Genomic DNA, 19,788 nt, shown 5'->3' on the forward strand with positions numbered 1-19,788 from the left:
CGTAAGATTCCAGAAGACTTGTGCTGCTGGTGCTCAGGAATCAGCATTCCAAGGTAAGAAGGAAGCCAGAGCTTCCACCCACTCCCTTGCCTTGTACGTTTTTTTTGTTCACTCCATTGATGGATCTTGGAGCCATGCCTGGTTCTCTGAAGATGCATCCTTGCCCCCATTGTGCCAGGCTGAGCCGAAGAGGAAAGCTGTGAGATGCGGCCAGCATTTGTGGCGTTCCTTCTGGAATTGCCTTTTCTACCCATTTCTTCCTAGTTTCATCTCTGGTCTTGATCATTCACTGCTATCTCTTTGGTTTACCTTTCATTACCTTGCGGTAGTGGTGAAGGTGTGAGAACTGATCCACCAATCCTAGTTGTTGTTAGGGAGGTGACAGAGTGATGGGAAACAGGACAAAAAGGGGGTGCCTGGGTGGCTCAGTCAGTTGAGCCTCTGCCTTCAGCTCAGGTCATGATTTCAGAGTCCCGAGATCAAGCCCCGCATCAGGCTCCCTGCTTGGGGGAGAGAGCCTGCTTCTCACTCTCCCTCTGCCTGCCACTCTGCCTGCTTGTGCTCTCTCTCTCTGTGTGTCAAATAAATAAATAAAATCATAAAAAAAAGAAACAGGAGAAAATGACAGGGACAATTTGACCTAGTCAAGAAAATGATCCCCAGGCATGTCCCCAAGAGTTTAGGAAAGAAGATTTGTAAAAACTTAAAAATATAAGGGCATGAGTTCATGGCCAGAAAGCCCAAAAGGTAGAGATGAGCAAGGGAAAATGGTTGCTAAAACTGTTCATAATACCGAGCCACACAAGGAGCTGGAGAGCAAACAGGCAGATCTAAGGCAGCCATCTAGGCTGCAGAGAGGGCTCTCCAGTAGCTTTGATTTTCAAGGGATATGTCTAAAAGCAGAAACTTGGCATCCTTAAAGGAAAAACACAGAGCATGCCATAAACTTATCAGAAATCAAAAGACTAGACTAAGCTCAGATCTGAGAATGATACTAATGTAGCTGTAAAAAAAAAAAAAAAAGCTTTTATGCTCTATTTGAGCCAGAAATAAAATGAGGAAAGAATAGGTCTGCTTGGGATGAGTGAAATGATTAAAACAAATGTCAGGGAGAAAGGACCACACAACTCCTGGTTTGTTTTCCCCTTTTTTATTATTGTTTACTAAGGGAGTGCTCTTTAAACTGGAAAGGGTAAAAGACCCTTGGTTAAACCAGAGGTAGGGGCAGAAATAGGAAAGAATCACTGCTGTGTGTAGAACAAGATCAAGAGAGGAAATGTGTAGGTGGAAGGGACTGTCATGGCGGGTGGTGTATTCAGTTTTGTAGGTCAAGTTTTCAAAGAAGCACTGCCACAAACAAAGGGAGAAGGTACTTGAGAAGTGGAGGTTCTGAAAACCATGGCACATGAATGAAAGCTATCGGTGTGGGTGGGTTTAGCCAGGAAACAGGGAGGCTTGGGGGAAGCACACCCACCCTAGCACCACATGTGCTACTGGATGCCATTTAGAAGAAGACTAGGCTGTGCTATGGTAGGGTAGGCAGTGGAACTAAGGTCAGGGAACCACAGTCCAATTCCATATTAAAACTTCCAAATATTTAGAAGCAATTACCATTGAACATCTGCCTCAAAGCAACGATGTCTCCACAACAGTGAAGTCCAAAATGAGAGTAACTGAGCTGGTCAAGGCTGTTGTAGACAGAATTTTCTTACAGGGTATGAGGGTTAGCTTACAATCTCAAACATTCTTAGCCTTTTTTAGGCCCTGGACTCCTTTGAGAATCTCGTAAGAAACAGGGATCCTCTTTATATGAAAATGCTCACGTGTGCCAACACACCACTTTTTATATTCAGTTTCAAGGAGTTCACTGCCCCTAAAGCAAGATCATGGTCCCCAGGTTAAGAAGCCCATAGCTCAAGGGATTCTTCTGTTTCTAAAATGCAGTGATTCTAAGTCCTTTCCCTAGAAGTTACATTTTTACATTTTCACAGATCTCTTCCCAGTAGCCTTTTGTGAACATGTGAACATTTTCATGGCTCCATACCAAAAAAAAAAAAAAGGGTGGGGGGAGCAGTGCTGATTTCATGAAACCAGCTGAGTGTTCAGGACAACCCAAGATTTTTTGTTTCCTAATGTATGATTTCCACCTTATGGCAGCACTTCCTCTCAACACCTGTGTGTTCGACACTTAACATATTCGAGCCAATGCCAAGTCCCAAAGGTTCAACTCTCTAAATCTGGAAAGGACTGATTCCAAGTTGTTTGCCTTTTGCTTCCAGCTGTGTCTGCATCAGGTCAAAGCAGTGTTGTAATACATAGAAGCACCACCAGATGGCACCCTTGGGAAAGTCTTGCTTTGCAGTTGGTTTCTTAGCTCTGACGTCTATTCTAAACATAGCCTGGTAAAATGCTTGGGGAAGTGGGGAGAGAATCTGGAAGGGAGGAGGAAAAACACCAATGACAGGACAGCCCTTGCACTTTCCTGGGTTTTGATATACAGAGACAAGCCTTGATTACTTTCATTTCTTCTTTTGGAGGCTGATGCATAGATTTATATAATATATAAGCATTTCTTTCATACACATACATATATTTTCTGCCTCTGCTGATGCTCCATGTGATTTAAAAGCTGCTCATAATTTGGACGAAGAGCCTGTTCTTCTTTTGGATTGTAAACTTGCACATTCATCTTTTTATTGCGTCTGTCCCCTACTTTAGTTCCAGTAAGAATATTGAGTTTGCACAGAAACATCACAAAAGGGCTTTCTGGGAAGGGAAAAGCTCAGTTAGATCAGCTCTCTCTGCTGTGAACACTAGGCCACCTGGAAAGAAGATCAAAGGGAACAGAGAGGGCAGAGGTGGGCTGGGGTGGAGAGCAAGATTTTTTTTCCAATTTTTTTTTATTGGAGTTTAAGAGCAAGATTATCTTTGAAATTGACATATCTGTTCAATCTTCTCCCTTGCTCCTTCCAAATTTTTCTTAAAAAAGAGTTTTTAAAAACCCCACAGTCATGCTACATGAAGCCTCATATTTCCATTTCTTACTTTACTGCCTGACGTGGTGCTTGCTGCCAGTTGGTGAACTTACTTAAGAGAGGGAACAGTGTTGATTAGAGTACAGTTATCTTTTTTTAAAGATTTTATTTATTTATTCATGAAGGACACACACACACAGAGAGGCAGAGACACAGGCAGAGGGAGAAGCAGGCTCTCTGCGGGGAATTTGATGTGGGACTCAATCCCAGGACCCTGGGGTCACGGCCTGAGCCAAAGGCAGACGCTCAACCCCTGAGATACCCAGGCACCCTTAGAGTATAGTTATCTTTGTTGAGAAAGAGACCTCCATTGGTTTGTGCTCTTTAGCAGGCAGTTAGCAGAAATGAGCAGCTCAAAACAGATGCCATGTTTCTTTGGGGCATGGCTTTGGCCAGCCCTCTTTTCATTTTTGTACCTGCAAGTGGAAAATCCCCACTTTAATGAGCCACATACCCTGTGGAAAAAAATGTTTGACATTACTCAGTAGAGGACTTCTTTCCAAGTGTGAGAAGTAATGCAGAACCCCACTAAATTCAAAATGGGAGATTCTTTTCTTCCTATATTTTATTTCAAAGATAGTTCTGTTAGAAACCTGCCTTTTTGAGCAAAGAGGCATGAACAGAATTCCAAAGTGGTAGAGCTGGGAGAAAGCAGGCATATTGCCAGTTAGAGGGCATCTTTCTTGGCCTGGCTTTGCAGGGTGTTATATGGAATGCAGAGATTAAAGAGATACTATTCCTCTCCTCTAGGAGCTTCCAACCTGGTGGGAAAGACAAACATAGAGAAACCCTATGTTATGCCTGGAATTACACTTGAGTGCCAAAAGCAAAATAAAAATAAAGTACAGCTCTGCTTGGCTGGGCAGGGCTGCAGCAATTGAAAATCTACTAAAAAGTAGACTGTTAGTGAAGTCAAATTATCCTTTGTCCTTGAAATATAAGTAACTGGCTGGATGTGGGCTATTTTTCTTCTTTTTTATACTTTTCTGTTTTTTGTAAAATTTCTAAAATAAGCATGCTTAGATTTTTTTGCCCTCCTTATAAAAGAAAGTGAGAGTCTGAAGAGGAGAATGTATACCTTTTTTTTGTAGTACTCATACTATGTTAACAAAAGCAAACACTTATTTGGTGGTTACTATGGTGCCAGGTACTGTTCTAAGTGCTTTTATATACTAACTCATCTAATCCTCTCAGCCACCTTATAGGAGAGGTACTCTTATTAAACCCATTTTATAGATGAAGTAATTGAGGTGCAGAGAAATTAAGTAGCTTGCCTGAGTTACACCAGGATTTAAGTGGCTGAGTAGACTGGCTCCAGAGTTTGCAATGCCAAGTTTAGCTAACATTATAGAGGAAGAGTTTTTCCTCCTAAACTAATTTCCTGGGTAGCCCGGATGGCTCAGCGGTTTAGCGCTGCCTTCAGCCCAGGGCCTGATCCTGGAGACCCTGGATTGAGTCCCATGTCGGGCTCCCTGTGTGGAGCTTGTTTCTCCCTCTGCCTCTCTCTCTCTCTCTCTCTCTCTCTGTGTGTGTGTGTGTGTCTCATGAATAAATAAATAAAATCTTTTTAAAAAATAAACTAATTTCCTGGGTAACTGAAACTTGTCATTCTATCTCAGCATTGGGCTGGAGAATGACCTATTCCTGGAGAAGGATGGCATAGGAAGGGAGATGCTGGGATTGGAAAGTCATATCCAAATGGCTCAGTGACTTGGAGAAACCTCCAAGTGGAGACCAGAGAGTTTCCAGCTGGTTGGCTTTGCCTGGCGAAAAGAGTTCTGGTCTTATCTAGAAAAGCAGCTGACTCTGGGAGGGAATATGAAGGAGGAGTTGCTGCAGGTGAGCAGAAGACCCTAGAGAAAGGTATTGGGGTTGGGGTTGGGATCAGAGTCATGTAATAGGATTTCGGCTTAGAAGGCTGGTGTTCGGATTGGCGTTAGGGGTTCGGGTGATTTGAGTTAAGGTTTTGGGTTAGTGTTAGAGGTTTGGATGAGGGTTAGCTGTTAGGAGTTAGAGTAAGGTTTAGGGTTAGAGGTTAGATATTTGGATTAGGAGTAATAGTAAGTGTTAGGGTCCGGGAAGGCAGTCAACATCCAGTTCTTCTGAGGGCTGTGAAAGCTCTTGCCGCTTGTTGGGTCTGGGAGAAGACACAAGAATCTCAGAGGGTGATTTTCCAGAGCAAAGCAAGACCCCAGACCAAGGAGGACCTCATGATTACAGCCCACCACATCAGGTCTCCTATACAGGCAGAGCTTGGGCATGAGGAGAGGTCCAGGTACAGTAACCAGGATGCACCCACAGTCAGGTGGCCTAGTGCAATGGGCAGGGTTGAGCTGTAGGGTGAGATCCAGGGTAAGTTTCTATAATTTAATTTTTAATAATGACTGTGTTTAACAACTGGCCTGCCAAATTCCTGAAAATTTAACAATTGGCTCTTGCAAGGTGGTGCAAGTCTGCTTTAGCACACCACTGGTCTGACCCCATATCTGATTCTTTTTATACTCACCACAGCTATCTCTACATCATGGAAGCTTCTAGTCACACCTGAACTTCCAGGAGGAAATTGGGTTCTTAGATTTCATCCATTTAGAAGGGAAACAGAAGTATGTCTGTCACAGCACTCTAGTTATGGGCATTATAGAAACAGGTATCCTACAATTTAGTGTAAAAAAAAAAAAAGGAAGAGGGGCTCCTGGGTGGCACAGTCAGTTAGGTGTCTGCTTCTCAATTTTGGCTTGGGTCATGATCTCAGCATCATGTAATTGAGCCTCGTGTGGAGTTCTGTGCTCAGCGGGGAGCCTGCTTCTCTCTCTCTCTTTCCCTCTGCCCCTCTTCCTGCTCATGTGTGAGCGTACGTGTGCTCTCTCTCTCTCTCTCAAATAAATAAGTAAATAAATAAATAAAAAGGAAGCAGAAGGGTAAAGAAGTGGTACATACATAACAATAGAATATCACTCAGCCATAAAAAAGAATGAAATCTTGCCATTTGCAACAATGTGGGTGGAGCTAGAAAGTATAATGCTATGTGAAGTAAGTTAGCCAGAAAAAGACAAATATGTGATTTCACTCATATGTGGAATTTAAGAAACAAAACAGATGAACATAAGGGGGAAGAAGAGAGGCAAACCATAAAAAAGGCTCTTAACGATAGAGAACAAACTGAAGGTTGATGGAAGGAGGTGGGTGGGGGATGGGCTAGGTGGGGGATGGGGATTCGGGAGGGCACTTTGTGATGAGCACCAGGTGTTGTATGTAAGTGATGAATCGCTATACTAATGTTCACTGTATGCTAACTAACTGGAATTTAAATAAAAACTTGAAAAAATTTAAAAAGAACAAGAAGAAACACAGAAATTCCCTTAATATTGAGATGTATGTATCTTTTGGCTCTGAGGATGATACTCCGGGATGAGTACTGCATCTCATCGTGGTGGAGGACGCATGCTGAAACCTCCTTCCACATGCAGTGGCACTCGCACGGTTAGATATGCTGCCTATGCCGTGTGTCCAGGCTAGCCTTGACTGGGCCTGAATTTAAGAAGCAGGTTGAGTCTAGGTGTATCCCAGGTGTTGCTCATCCTCTTTGAACTAGCATGTAGACCTGGGGCATGTTCTGCTCGCAACATTGGCAGAAACACAAGGGGAAAAGCCCAACCATAAAGGTACATTTCAGGCCTTGTTTGTATTACATTTGCAGACATTCCATTGGCCAAAGTAAGACACATGGCCAAGTCCAGGATCAACGGGGTGGGGAAATATACTCTGCTTCTAGTGGAAGGAATTACAAAGCCTTAAGACAAGGAGTACGATATAGGAAAGGGTAAAGGATTGAGGACAATAACTGCCATACCACATGTTTACCAAATGGAACCACCTAGGGATGAGCTTTTGCCCCTGAACTCATTATTCAAATCTGTTAAACTAACAAACCTATATAGACAGAGAAAGAAGATAATTCCCATTCTAATGTACAATACCACAGAAGACAGAGCTCCTCAAATCTGGTATCTTTGAGCAAACCTTTTCTAGCTCCTTAAGGCTGTACCATACATATCTGAGAATGTGTGGGGACTGGCCCTTCCTCACATATCCATCATTGGTCAGCTATTTACTGGTCTGGCCAGTAATTTTCTGGCCAGTAATTTCCCTTATTAGATGCCTGTCATCCATCACTTTCCACCTGTGATGGCCACCCCCACCTTCATCCCAAGGGGTGACAAAGACTCTCTCCTTGATCAAACTTGAGTCAGTTTCCTCCGAGTTCTCTTTTTGACTAGGCCTTGGCCTTAGGCTTAGTCTTGGCCTGGTTAGTCCAGTTTTAGCAAGAATCCTGCTGAGTCAATTTACTGAAAACCCCCATCCTTGGTATCTGATTATTCTTGATTTCTGATCAGATTTCTCCATCTCCACCCTTGACATCTCTCATCACCCTGGCCTGCCTTCAGCAAGAATCCTGTTGAGTTGGTCTAGCAAAGATCCTGCTGGCCTTCATGTTTCTTAGTAATTTTCCATCCACTGACCTCACCCTGCTCCTTGGCTATAAATTTCCACTTGTCCTTACTGTATTCAGAGTTGAGCCCAATCTGTCTTCTCTCCTGCAAAACCCCCGTTGCAATAAGCCCCTTCTTGAACAGCCTTACTTACCATCTTTTTTTTAAAGATTTTATTTATTTATTCATGAGAGACACAGAGAGAGAGAGAGAGAGAGAGAGGCAGAGACAACAGGTAGAGGGAGAAGCAGGCTCTATGCGGGGGAGCCCAATGTAGGACTTGATGCCAGGACTCCAGGATCACGCTCTGGGCCGAAGGCAGGGGCTGAACTGCTGAACCACCCAGGGATCCCCCTTACCATCTTTAACAAGTGTCCAAATAATTTTTTTTAACAGGAGTGAAGGAAGAAAGCAGGAAATTCTAGGTGCTGCAGTGTTATGGTATAGTGGGCACACAAAGGCTTAGAAGACCTGGGTTTGAAATCCATACCTTTGCTAACCAGTCATGTGGATTTGAGGGAACTTCTCTGAATTTCAGTTTTCTCATTAATGAAATGGAGATAATTCTACATATCTTACAGGATGTTGTGTGGTTTAAATATTCAGAGTTGTTAACACCTAAAATGTTGCCTAGCACGTGGAAGGCACTTGATAAATGTTTTTAGTTGGAAAATGACATCACCATCATGTCACATGTCACCATGCCACAATGTATGTTGAGCATATTTTCAAATCCAGATTGTAACTCCAAAACCTGTAGATGTGCATTAGACTGTAAGCCGTTTTCCAGGAAAATGTCCATTGTCTTCCATGAAGGCTTAAGGCATAAACCAGTGTCAAGATGTCCTTGACCTGCCCTATAAAGAGCTCAGAACTGGTTTTTCTGCACCTGGAGACCACCTAAGGGTCATTACACCCCTTCCCTGGTTCTCAGCCTCTAATTTTCCTTCTTGCCCACAGCTGGGTGATATGACTCTACACACAACACACACACACACACACACACACACACACATCCCTTTTCTGCATATGGGTACATTTTCTCCAAAATGGAGCACATGCTCTACGAAGGCACAGGCAAGGAATTCTGGGAGGTGATGACCTTTAAGACTTAGAGTGACTCCTCACTGCCAAATATGGAATGAACTCATCTTCTACTGCCTTGAGGGGTAATTGTGCCTTATTAAAAATACGTTGACAGTTGGTCTGAAGAGAGTTTGAAATAACCCTTGTCTCTCCAACCTTACCTGCAATTCAACTCTGAATAGAAAACAGAAACAGAATTAGTAATCCAAAAAGAAACACAGGGTTGAGAAAGATTGGAATACTAAAGGAAGGTCACTGGGCTCTTCAGAGGTGGTAAACCAGCCAGCTGGGGATAAAACTGGTGAAGAATATTCTGTGAATATTCCCATCTCAGTATTTCCACCTGACCCTACTTCCATCCTACCCCTTCCACAAAAAAGAGAGATCAGTCTTCCTTTTTGCTTCACCAAACTAATAATATACAGAGTTTGAAGGTTGCTGGTAGAGAGATGGGAAAATTAGCATAAGAAAGCCAAGGTACTATCAGCACCAAGCCTTCTTCCTGAAATTCAGAGTTAATACCTATTAAAGTAGATCTAGGCGACACAGGGTACACACTGGTGGTAGAGAATGGCATCAAGGATCCTGCAATGCAGTTAGTATGCAGTGGTGAGCAAGACTAGAGCAGTGGGCTGGCTACAGCTTTGAATCAGAAGTGGTATTCCATACAACATTTTTATACTACCATTGATTGTTTTCCCTGTGCTGTATTTTTCATCCTCATGACATTCATTCCATAACTGGAAGGCTGTATATCTCCCACTCCCCTTGCCCATTTTGCCCATCTCTCCACCACCTTCCCCATTGTATGGTGACAGATGGTAGGTACACTTGTGCTGAACATAGCATAATGTATGGAGTTGCTGAACCACTATGTTGTACACCTGAAACTAATGTAACAATGTATGTCAACTATACTTTAATAAAATTTTTTTTAAAAAAGTGGTATCCCCAGGTCTAGAGCATGGGGAACCAATGAATTTGTGCCAGTGCAGTCCTTCTGAGGACAGGCTTAGCCTGGAAAGTGGCCATGTGGATAGGTCCAAAGAGCCCTGGCCACTGGATTTGTTCTTTTTCATATCATGTGACTTAGTCTATCACCCCTTCTTGGGGAGCTATAGTGGGAGCAAGTGGTCTCATCAACTGCACTGTTCTCCTGGCTTGGTGGTCTCATGGCAAACTGGTGGTGATTGCAGTGTTCTCCAATGTCAAGAGGGTTCTGACTCCCACAAGGAGAGGCAGGAATTTCCAGGCTAAAATCGCAAGGGATTATTTTTTTAAAAAAGATTTTATGGGGGATCCCTGGGTGGCGCAGCGGTTTGGCGCCTGACTTTGGCCCAGGGCGTGATCGTGGAGATCCCGGATCGAGTCCCACGTCGGGCTCCCGGTGCATGGAGCCTGCTTCTCCCTCTGCCTGTGTCTCTGCCTCTCTCTCTCTCTGTGTGACTATCATAAAAAAATTTATGTATTTATTTGAGAGGGAGAGCACAAGGGGAGGGGAGGGGGGAAGAAGAGGGAGAAGCAGACTCCTTGTTGAGCAGGGATCCTGATGCAAGGCTCCATCCCAGGACCCTGAGATCATGACCTGAGCTGAAGGCAGACGCATAACCAACTGAGCCACCCAGGTGCCCCTTATTTTAAACTTTTGAGGAATCTATTTTTTCCACTATTTTTACAATACTATCAATGGTGTACACTACATCAATATCTTTGGGGTAAATACCCAGGGACACTTGCTCCCCAATGTTCATAGCAGCAATGTCCACAATAGCCAAACTGTGGAAGGCGCCACCATGTCCTTTGGCAGATGAATGGATAAAGAAGATGTGGTCTATGTCTACAATGGAATATTCCTCAGCCATTAGAAACGACGAATACCCACCATTTGCTTTGATGTGGTTGGAACTGGAGGGTATTATGCTGAGTGAAATAAGTCAATAGGAGAAGGACAATCATCATATGGCTTCACTCATACATGGAATATAAGAAATAGTGAAAGAGATTATAAGAGAAAGGAGAAGAACTGAGTGGGAAAAATTAGGGAGACAAACCATGAGAGACTCCTAACTCTGGGAAACAAAGGGTTGCAGAAGGGGAGCTGGGTGGGGGGGATGGGGTAACTGGGTGATGGGCACTAAGGAGGGCACTTGATGGGATGAGCACTGGGTGTTATATGTTGGCAAATCTTTTAAAAAAGATTTTATTTATTTATTCATGAGAGACACAGGGAGAGCGAGAGAGGCAGAGACACAGGCAGAGGGAGAAGCAGGCTCCATGCAGGGAGCCCGACGTGAGACTCGATCCTGGGTCTCCAGGATCAGGCCCTGGGCTGAAGGCAGCATTAAACCACTGAGCCACCCGGGCCGCTCAATATATGTTGGCAAATTGAATTTAAATTAAAAAAAGAATTTATGCAAAAAAGAATCTTAATTATATCTATACAGATTTGCCCAAGCAAAATAGAAAAAAGTAACAAAAACACCCTCAAAAACTAGAGGACATCTCACAAATAAATGTAGGAGAATTAAAAACAAAACAGTGTACAAGGGTTTCAGTATTTCCCTACCTCACTTAAATAACACTTGTTATTCTCTCTGTGTTTTTTTTAATAGTGGTCATCCTAGTGGGTGTGAGATATTATCTCATTGTAGTTTCAATTTGTATTTCTCTGATAGCTCATGATGCTGAACATCTTTTAATATGCTTTTTGGCCATTTGTATATCACTTTTGGAAAAATGTCTACTTAAGTTCATTGCCCATTTTTAAATCAGTTTATCTCATTTTTTGTTGTTGAGTTATAGGAGTTTTTAAAAAATATATTCTGGATATTAACCCCTTATCAGATAGATGATTTGTATATATGTTCTCCCTTTCCTTAGGTTGCCTTTTCACTCCATTGATCATACCCTTTGATTCATAAAGGCTTTTAAGTTTGATGTAATCCCATTTGTCTATTTTTACTCTTGTTGCCTGTTTTTCTGTGTGTATATATGTCATGCTCAAGAAATTATTGCTAAATCCAATGTCAGGAAGCTTTTCCCCTATGTTTCCTTCTAAAAGTTTTATAGTTTTGGGTTTTACCTTTAGGTCTTTAATCCATTTTGAGTATTTTTTATAAAGATCTACTTCATTCTTTTGCACATGGATATTCAGTTTTAACACTGTTGAAGAGTCTGTCCTTTCTCCATTGAATGGTCTTGGCACCCTTGTCAAAGATCATTTGACCATATAAGTTAAGAGTTTATTTCTGGGCTCTCTATTCCATTGATATATCTGTCTTTATGCCAGACCTCACTGTTTTGGTTACTGTCATTTTTTAAAAAGATTTTATTTATTTCTTTGAGAGAGAGCGCGCATGAATGGTGGGGGGGGTGGGCAGAGGGAGAGGGAGAAGCCGACTCCCTGCGGAGCAGGAAGCCTGATGTGGGCTTGATCCCAGGACCTTGAGATCATGACCTGAGCCTAAGGCAGATGCTTAACTGACCGAGCCATCTAGGCGCCCCTGATTACTGTAGTTTTGTAATATGTTTTGAAATCAGGAAATATGAGTCCTTCACATTAAAAAAAATTGTCCTTTTTTGAAAATTGTTTTGGCTGTTTAAATTTTCTTGGACTTCCATATGAATTTTAGCATTTTTTCCATTCCTACAAAAAATGCTCTTGAGATTTTGGTAGGAATTGCATTGAATCTGTAAATTACTTCAGGGATTATTGACATCCTAACAATATTGTCTTCCTATCCATGAACATAAGGTGTCTTTACATTTATTTGTGTATCCTTTCACTTCTTTCACCAATGTTTTGTAGTTTTCAGTGTACAGGTCTTTCACGTCTTTGGTTGGGTTTATTCCTAAGTATTTTATGTTTTTTTTGGTGCTGTTGTAAATGGAATTATTTTATTACTCTCCTTTTCAGGCTGTTTGTGTATAGAAATGCAACAGTTTTTTGCTGTTCATTTTGCACCTTGCAAGTTTGGAAACTTTGTATATTAGTTTTAACAGGTTTTTTGCAGGTTGAATCTTTATGGCTTTGAAGTACAGATGTTTACAAAAGATTTACTTATTTGTTTGAGAGACAGAGAGCACAAGTGGGAGATGCAGGAAGAGAGAGAGAGAATCTCAAACAGACCCCACACTGAGTACAGAGCCTGATGTGGGGCTCGATCTTATAACCCTGAGATCACAACCTGAGCTCAAATCAAGAGTCAGATGCTTAACCAACTGTGCTACCTAAAGTACAGGTTTTTTTTTAAAACAGCCTCAGTGTAAGGAAAAAATATTAATGTATGACTGAAGTTGTGAGTCTCTAAATAGTTCTTTTTTTCTTTTTTATTTATGATAGTCATACATACAGAGAGAGAGAGAGAGAGAGAGAGAGAGAGAGAGAGAGGCAGAGACACAGGCAGAGGGAGAAGCAGGCTCCATGCACCGGGAGCCTGATGTGGGATTCGATCCCGGGTCTCCAGGATCGCGCCCTGAGCCAAAGGCAGGCGCCCAACCGCTGCGCCACTCAGGGATCCCTCTAAATAGTTCTTGTGAAAGCAAGTTGAAACTTCACTAGAGAGGGACTTTGTCCAGATTCTAATAAACCTGAAATTCATGGCACCATCTCTAATTGTATAATGGTTACCATTGTCTGTTTTATAATGGAAGGAAGTGGGCAGACTTTTTCACTTACGTCTGTTAAAATATTCATGCATGTGACATTTTTGTTTTCAATGACATTTCTATTCCCTTACCCTTCTAGGGAGATTTCTGATAACCCCAAATAGTTTTCATCATGCCAGTGCAGATTATAAAGCACTGTGTTAGAGCCTCTGGAGATTTCTGATTATAGTGAGTGTACTGTATATGAGGCTGGTGTTTCAGGCTCACAATTACAAAATTCACAATAAGAATTGGTGGTGCTAATGAAGGAAAAGGTGTGACTTTGAGGTTCATCTTCTAGGTCAGTGCCCAGCATCTTCTGATGGTGGTTCTTAGACATGCTATGGAAGAAAGAGCTAAAAATATACTTGAAAAATCTCATTGCAAAGTAGGAATCTCTATTTCAACAGATGCCTTGCCTACAAACATTCTTCAGCTTAGAGATTGTTGGCATTCTCAGAGGTAAATGCACATGTGGAAGAAACAAAAACATTCCTTGAACTTATGACCCCGAGATCGAGACCTGAGCCAAGATCAAGAGTCAGACACTTAACTGAATGAGCCATCTAGATGCCCCTAAAAATTCTTATTTTGCTAAAATTTGAAAGAGTTCCTTTTAACTTTGAAAAATATATTCTGAGACCTTGATTATGAACCTTTGGGGAATTGTGGCAACATCACTGGGTTAATTTTAAACGTATCCTACTCTGACTCCCTTCAGAGTTTTTTAGTTGCCAACACCAGAATCCACTCTCTCTAGCTTAAGGGGTTTATTCAAAATATTAAATAGCTTTCAGAGTCTTGGAGAAGGTTAAGAGAGTCAGGCTTGGAGGCTACACACGTAGAGAGCAGGCAAAACTCATATTTGCTTCATGCACCCATTTGATAGGAACCTCCCTACCAATGTACCTATGACCTTAGATACACCATTCAGCTCTGAGTGCATGGCACTCAGCTCATTTTATCATTATTTTAAAAAATTACTGAATTTGGATTTGAAAACCTCACAACAGTCTTTAGTATGTAAGAGACTGAAATTTCCTTGCTGACTGAGTCTATTTGAGTTAGGCCAACCCCTCATTTCCAAGGGGAGGAATGGAGGCCTAACCAAATGACATGTCTCATACAAGGCCCGGGCTCTTGGGCCAGTATAGAGGGTGAGGGTGGGGAGGGGATGGGTCTCTTCCAGTCTGTCAAGAGTTGAATTTTTTAAAAGGTTTTATTTATTTATTCATGAGAGACAAAGAGAGAGAGGCAGACATAGGCAGAGGGAGAAGCAGGCTCCACACAAGGAGCCCAGTGTGGGACTTGATCCCAGAACCCCGGGATCATGACCTGAGCCAAAGGCAGACGCTTAACCACTGAGCCACCCAGGCATCCCTCAAGAATTGAATTAATGATGTTGTTGGCAGGCAAGATACCATCACTGGATTCCCTTCACTATTTTGTCCTTGGAAAGATGAGGTTTAGATTCTCTCCCCTACCTTAACCTATCCCTAACTAACTCTGGGACCTTGGGTAAACCATGCAATCTCCCTGGCTTCAGTATCCCTATCTCTAAAACCCCTGGAAAACCAAGCTTGAGCCTAACAATAAGTTATTATTAGCTTATTTTAATAATGATATTATTACTATTATTGTTATTGAGTGTTCCACTAAGCACCACATGTATGCCATCTCATTTAACCCTCATAACCACCCTGTGAAGCAGATACTTTAATTCAGTTCATTTTATGGATGAGGAAGCTGGGCCTACAGGGGTTCAGAACCTTGCCCAAGGGGGTAAAAATCAGAGCTCCCATTTGAGTAGAGCACTGGCTAACAGCAGGGCACCTGCTCTTAAACCCTGCCTCTCCATCTTTAGGGAAAATTTCAGCTTTAATACTATTGTTCTCTGATTCAACCTTGATACCTCAGTGGGAATTGAATAGCCTCTTTGTTTCCGTAAGACCTATAATTGCCCACCAAACTACACTCTTTCTGGTGTTGGCCCAGCATGATGTAATGACACTTGGCCCTAACAGGGAAGAGTGTGAGGATTAACGAGGTGATGATTAGTAAGTGCTTTGAGCCTCTTTAATAAAAGCTTGATCTTGTGGGCTTCCATATGGGAAAAGAATTGTTTTTAATAGGAGTGAGAAACTGATGAGCACTCAATAGCAAGAAGCATTTTGTTTTTAGATGGCGGTTTCTTAAACCAAGAGCTATCATTTTGTTTAATGATTTCCAACCTCAATGAGCAGTATAACAAGTGAGCCTAAAATCAGTTAGTCAACCAAAAGGCAAACATTTTTGTAACCAGGAGATAGGGGAGCTTTAAAGCCTATAAACAATATAATCGGAGAGCACCCCTGCCATTTTACCAACTGGCAACATAAAATACGTGGGTTTTAATCATTATACTGAGATAGCTGGAACAGCTAGCTGATAGGAAGCTTAAATCTACTTGATTCTCAGGGGAAAAAATAAGCTTAAAAACCATGTGGTGTATTTATTTTATTTGTGTGTTTTCAAATCTACTGCAAGGGATTAAGAATTCAAACACTATAAACATTGCAGTCAAGTTACACCCTCTCCTCAAAATGATATGCTAAGCCCATTGGAAGATATACACAGGGACCATGGAAGTGACAATAAGTACAGGGGCCTAGCTTCCAGCTCTTGGCACACTCAAGGGAGCCAAGAACATTCACCTTGGACTAGGCCTTTGGTCTACTAACACCAATGCCATTCCTCTCTGGGACATTCATTGCTTTAGACATTTTGATGTTCCCCATGCATACCCCGATCTCCATAGGTCTCTCCTGCTTTCTTTCTCAAGGCACTTGGAACTTATCCTCATAACCTTACCATAATTTCTCATCATTACTTGTTAATGTCTGCCTCCCCCACCATACTGTAAATTTCATGTAGGTTTAGCCAACCTTTAATGCAGAGTCCGGCGCAGAATAAGTGCTCAATAAATATTTGTGGATTTGTGTATTCTGTGGGGAAAGGGGAAGAATGGCAAAGAAGCAAAAAAATTTTAATAGGATTTAAGATCTTCTTTCATCTTTCCAGTGTTTTCATGAAAATGCATGTTACCCAGCTAGATTTCAGTTTTGTTTTGTTTTGTTTTGTTTTTAGATTTCAGTTTTAGAAATTTATGCTGTAGGACTCTGTGTGTTCTTTACAGATGATCTGAGAAAGTTCGGAATACATTTCCAGTTAATCTTTTTTTTTAAGATTTATTTATTTATTTGAGAGAGAGAGAGAGAGAGAGAGAGAGAGAGAGAGAGAGCAGGAGTCGGAAGAGCAGAGACAGAATCTCAAGCAGACTGCTGAGTGCAGAGCCTGATGGAGGGCTTGATCTCACAACCATGAGATCATGACCTGACCTGCAACCAAGAGTTAGACACTTAATGTTCTCATTCATTTGGGGAATATGAATAATAGTGAAAGGGAATATAAGGGAAGGGGGAAGAATTGTGTGGGAAATATCAGAAAGGGAGACAGAACATAAAGACTCCTAACTCTGGGAAACGAACTAGGGGTGGTGGAAGGGGAGGAGGGCGGGGGGTGGGGGTGAATGGGTGATGGGCACTGAGGGGACACTTGACGGGATGAGCACTGGGTGTTATTCTGTATGTTGGTAAATTGAACACCAATAAAAATTAATTTATTAAAAAAAAGAGATACTTAACTGACTGTACCACCCAGGCACCCCATCCAATGACTTTTTTTTTTATCACCAGTGCACTCCCTGGCATGGAAGGAGCCTTTAGCAGAATTGGGATGTCTGTGACATTTGTCTTCAGTCCTCTTTTTTTTATAAGTAGGCTCCATGCTCAGTGTGGAACCCAACATGGGGCTTGAACTTATGACCCCAGAGATCAAAACCCAAGCTGAGATCAAGAGTTGGATGCTCAACCAGCTGAGCCACCCAGGTGCTGCATCTTCAGTTCTCTGATGCCACTTGGTTCATACTCAAGACCATATGCATCTAGTATAGTGGCAAAGCAGTGTGGTGTAGTGTCAGAAAGGTCTCAGTGCAAATCCTAGCCCCATTGTTTATTGGCTGTATGGTTTTAAGCTATCATGGCAGCCACAAAGGTGTTCCACTTGGGCCTCTTGCTTTGGGAGCCTAATTGATTGAGGTTCCAGCTCCTACCCCTTCTAGATCCACTGCTGCATTCGCACCCAGGCTGTGCTTCCCTGCGAATGACTGAGTCAGTGTACTCGTACCGGCCATTCCTGAGACATGTGGGACTCTTCCTTTGGACCACTTTGGCTTGAGGACTCCACATTGGCTTGGCTGAGACTTTCCTAGAGTCATGCCACAGCCCAACACTCTTCCTTTGAACTTCTATTCCCTTTGTCTTTCCTCTAGGAAGGCCAAACTAGCATCGCCATCTGACGGCTTGCCCTGCATTCTCCTGCTCCCTTCTTGTGAGACCTTCCCAAGTGCCCCCCCATCTCTTGCACATCCAATCCCATCTTGGCATCTGCTTCTCAAGACACCCAATGAATGAACACAACTAGTCATTTAGCCTCTCTGTGACTCAGTTTCCTCATCTATTAATTGGAGATTACATAATCTTCCACAAGGGTTGCAGTGAAGATCAGCGTAAGTCTGGCATCCTGTCACACAGAAACTATCATTAATTCCCATCATTTTGCCTTCTATGGTACACCCTCCTCTTTCCCCTTGACACTGTGGCTATTGATGTTTCTTGTAGCTCTTCCCTTCAGGTCCCAAGGTATTAATTAGCTGATGGCCTCCCTTCACCTGTGCTGATATACTAATGATAGCAGTGTTTTAACTGTGGCATAACCTGTAAGTCATTCTAAGAATGGAATAGCATAAAAAAATCATGAAATGGTCACATATCTTTGTCCCCTTTCTGCCTCTTTCTGTTTCTACCCTCTCAGTGGTGGGAGGCATAGCCTTAGGCTATCTCTCCTCTGCCCCTAATAAAGCTTGTTGTCAGGGAGGACATGCCAGCAGAGGCCCCTTGTGTCCACTCTTTATCTGCCTATTCCTCCTGCCCATAGGATGGGCCTGCCCTGGGCAGCTGGGAGTAGGAGCAAAGAGGTTTTCAGTCTCATTGGTTCTAGTTGCCTTTCCATGTTGCTCTGGAACTTCCTTTTTGTGCTCCATTATCTTTTTTTTTAAAGATTTTATTTATTTATTCATAGACATAGAGAGAGAGAGGCAGAGACACAGGCAGAGGGAGAAGCAGGCTCCATGCAGGGAACCCGATGTGGGACTCAATCCCGGGTCTCCAGGATCACACCGCAGGCTGCAGGCGGCGCCAAACCGCTGCGCCACTGGGGCTGCGCTGTGCTCCATTCTCAAAAGACAGTCTCTCCCTTCTAGACAGGGCCTGAAGTCCTACTTGCAGAGCTGCAAAAGTGGTTAACTAAATAGACTAGGGCTTGCTTATCCCTCTAAGCACGCAGAGTTCAAGCGTAGCATGTAGAAGGATCTGTTTGGTAGACAGGATGGCCTTAGTGTAGACAAGTGTGGACAAAGTCCACTCTCTTTTCTGGTGCTTCAAAATGTCTCCTGTGCTTCCCAAACATGGCCCACAGCATGGGCTGACCCACAGCAACTCATAAATGACCTGATCCTCTAGGACAGACCTGGCATTAATTCATCTTAACTTTTGAACAAGGGCTACACTGAGTGTCATAGCTTCATTGCTAGCTGATTTAAACTTTCTGAACCTTCTAGAACCTCCCTGAGAACTGCCATACCCAACCTTTCCTTTCAGTGTCTCCTGTTGCGGTTAGACTTGTCACAGTCTGGTTACAAGTTAGACTTCCAGGTGACATTTTCCAAAAACCACCTTCCTCTGTGTAGCTCAACAGCCCACAAGCTCCTTTACAATGAGCTGAGAGCACCATGCAATGCCCTTGAAGTGCACAGAAGAGACTACCTGCATCGTCTCTCTGCCATGGTAACACACTCTTTCCAAGGCCTTCAGGAGTCACATGCATGGGCTCCTTGCTCTGCCTAGACTTTAACAAGTTAAAAGTTTAAAAACAAAAGAATGAGACAGAGAGTGAATTTTGTTTAGTGTACAAAGTCAAACCATAAATGAGCCTACATAGTAGACATTGTGGATGCCCCACCCTCATCTCTTAGACCTCACCATATCTGTGCACACCAGTGACTTCCTCCCCTAAGCCGCCGTGACTACGAGCCCTAGACTTACCCAAGCACAAGGCAGATGGGGACTTAAATGCAGCAGGAGGGGCTCTCAACCAAGGCTGACAGAAGTTGGTGTAGAACTACTGCATCCTCCTTTCCCCCAGGGTGGGGCAGCAATACAGCAGCTTCTCCACCAATGTCCATTTGCCTCAGTTGCCTATAATGATGGCCTGCTCACTAACACAGCCTGTACTGGTGCTCTTCCCTGTCTCATGTCCCCACCACCCTCCCAGTGCTTCTTGGGTCCATGTGTCTAGCTACTTGTCACTCAAATCCTCATCTCCACTTCTGCTTCTGGGGGACCCGACCTAGAATGGCCCATATCCGAAACAAT

The 19,788-nt window shown here is 42.9% G+C and overlaps 1 protein-coding gene across 1 annotated transcript in view; it reads left to right on the plus strand.

Annotated features, from left to right (window-relative positions):
* The window catches only part of PDK3 (pyruvate dehydrogenase kinase 3), a 132,195-nt gene continuing 112,407 nt past the window's right edge, over positions 1 to 19,788 (plus strand). Inside the window, exon 1 of the mRNA XM_055337712.1 lies at positions 1 to 53. The gene's annotated coding sequence lies outside the window, so the exon portion shown is untranslated. The remainder of the gene's footprint in view (positions 54 to 19,788) is intronic.

This window comes from Nyctereutes procyonoides, unplaced genomic scaffold (genome assembly GCF_905146905.1).
Source record: "Nyctereutes procyonoides isolate TBG_1078 unplaced genomic scaffold, NYPRO_anot_genome, whole genome shotgun sequence".
Lineage (NCBI taxonomy): Eukaryota > Metazoa > Chordata > Mammalia > Carnivora > Canidae > Nyctereutes > Nyctereutes procyonoides.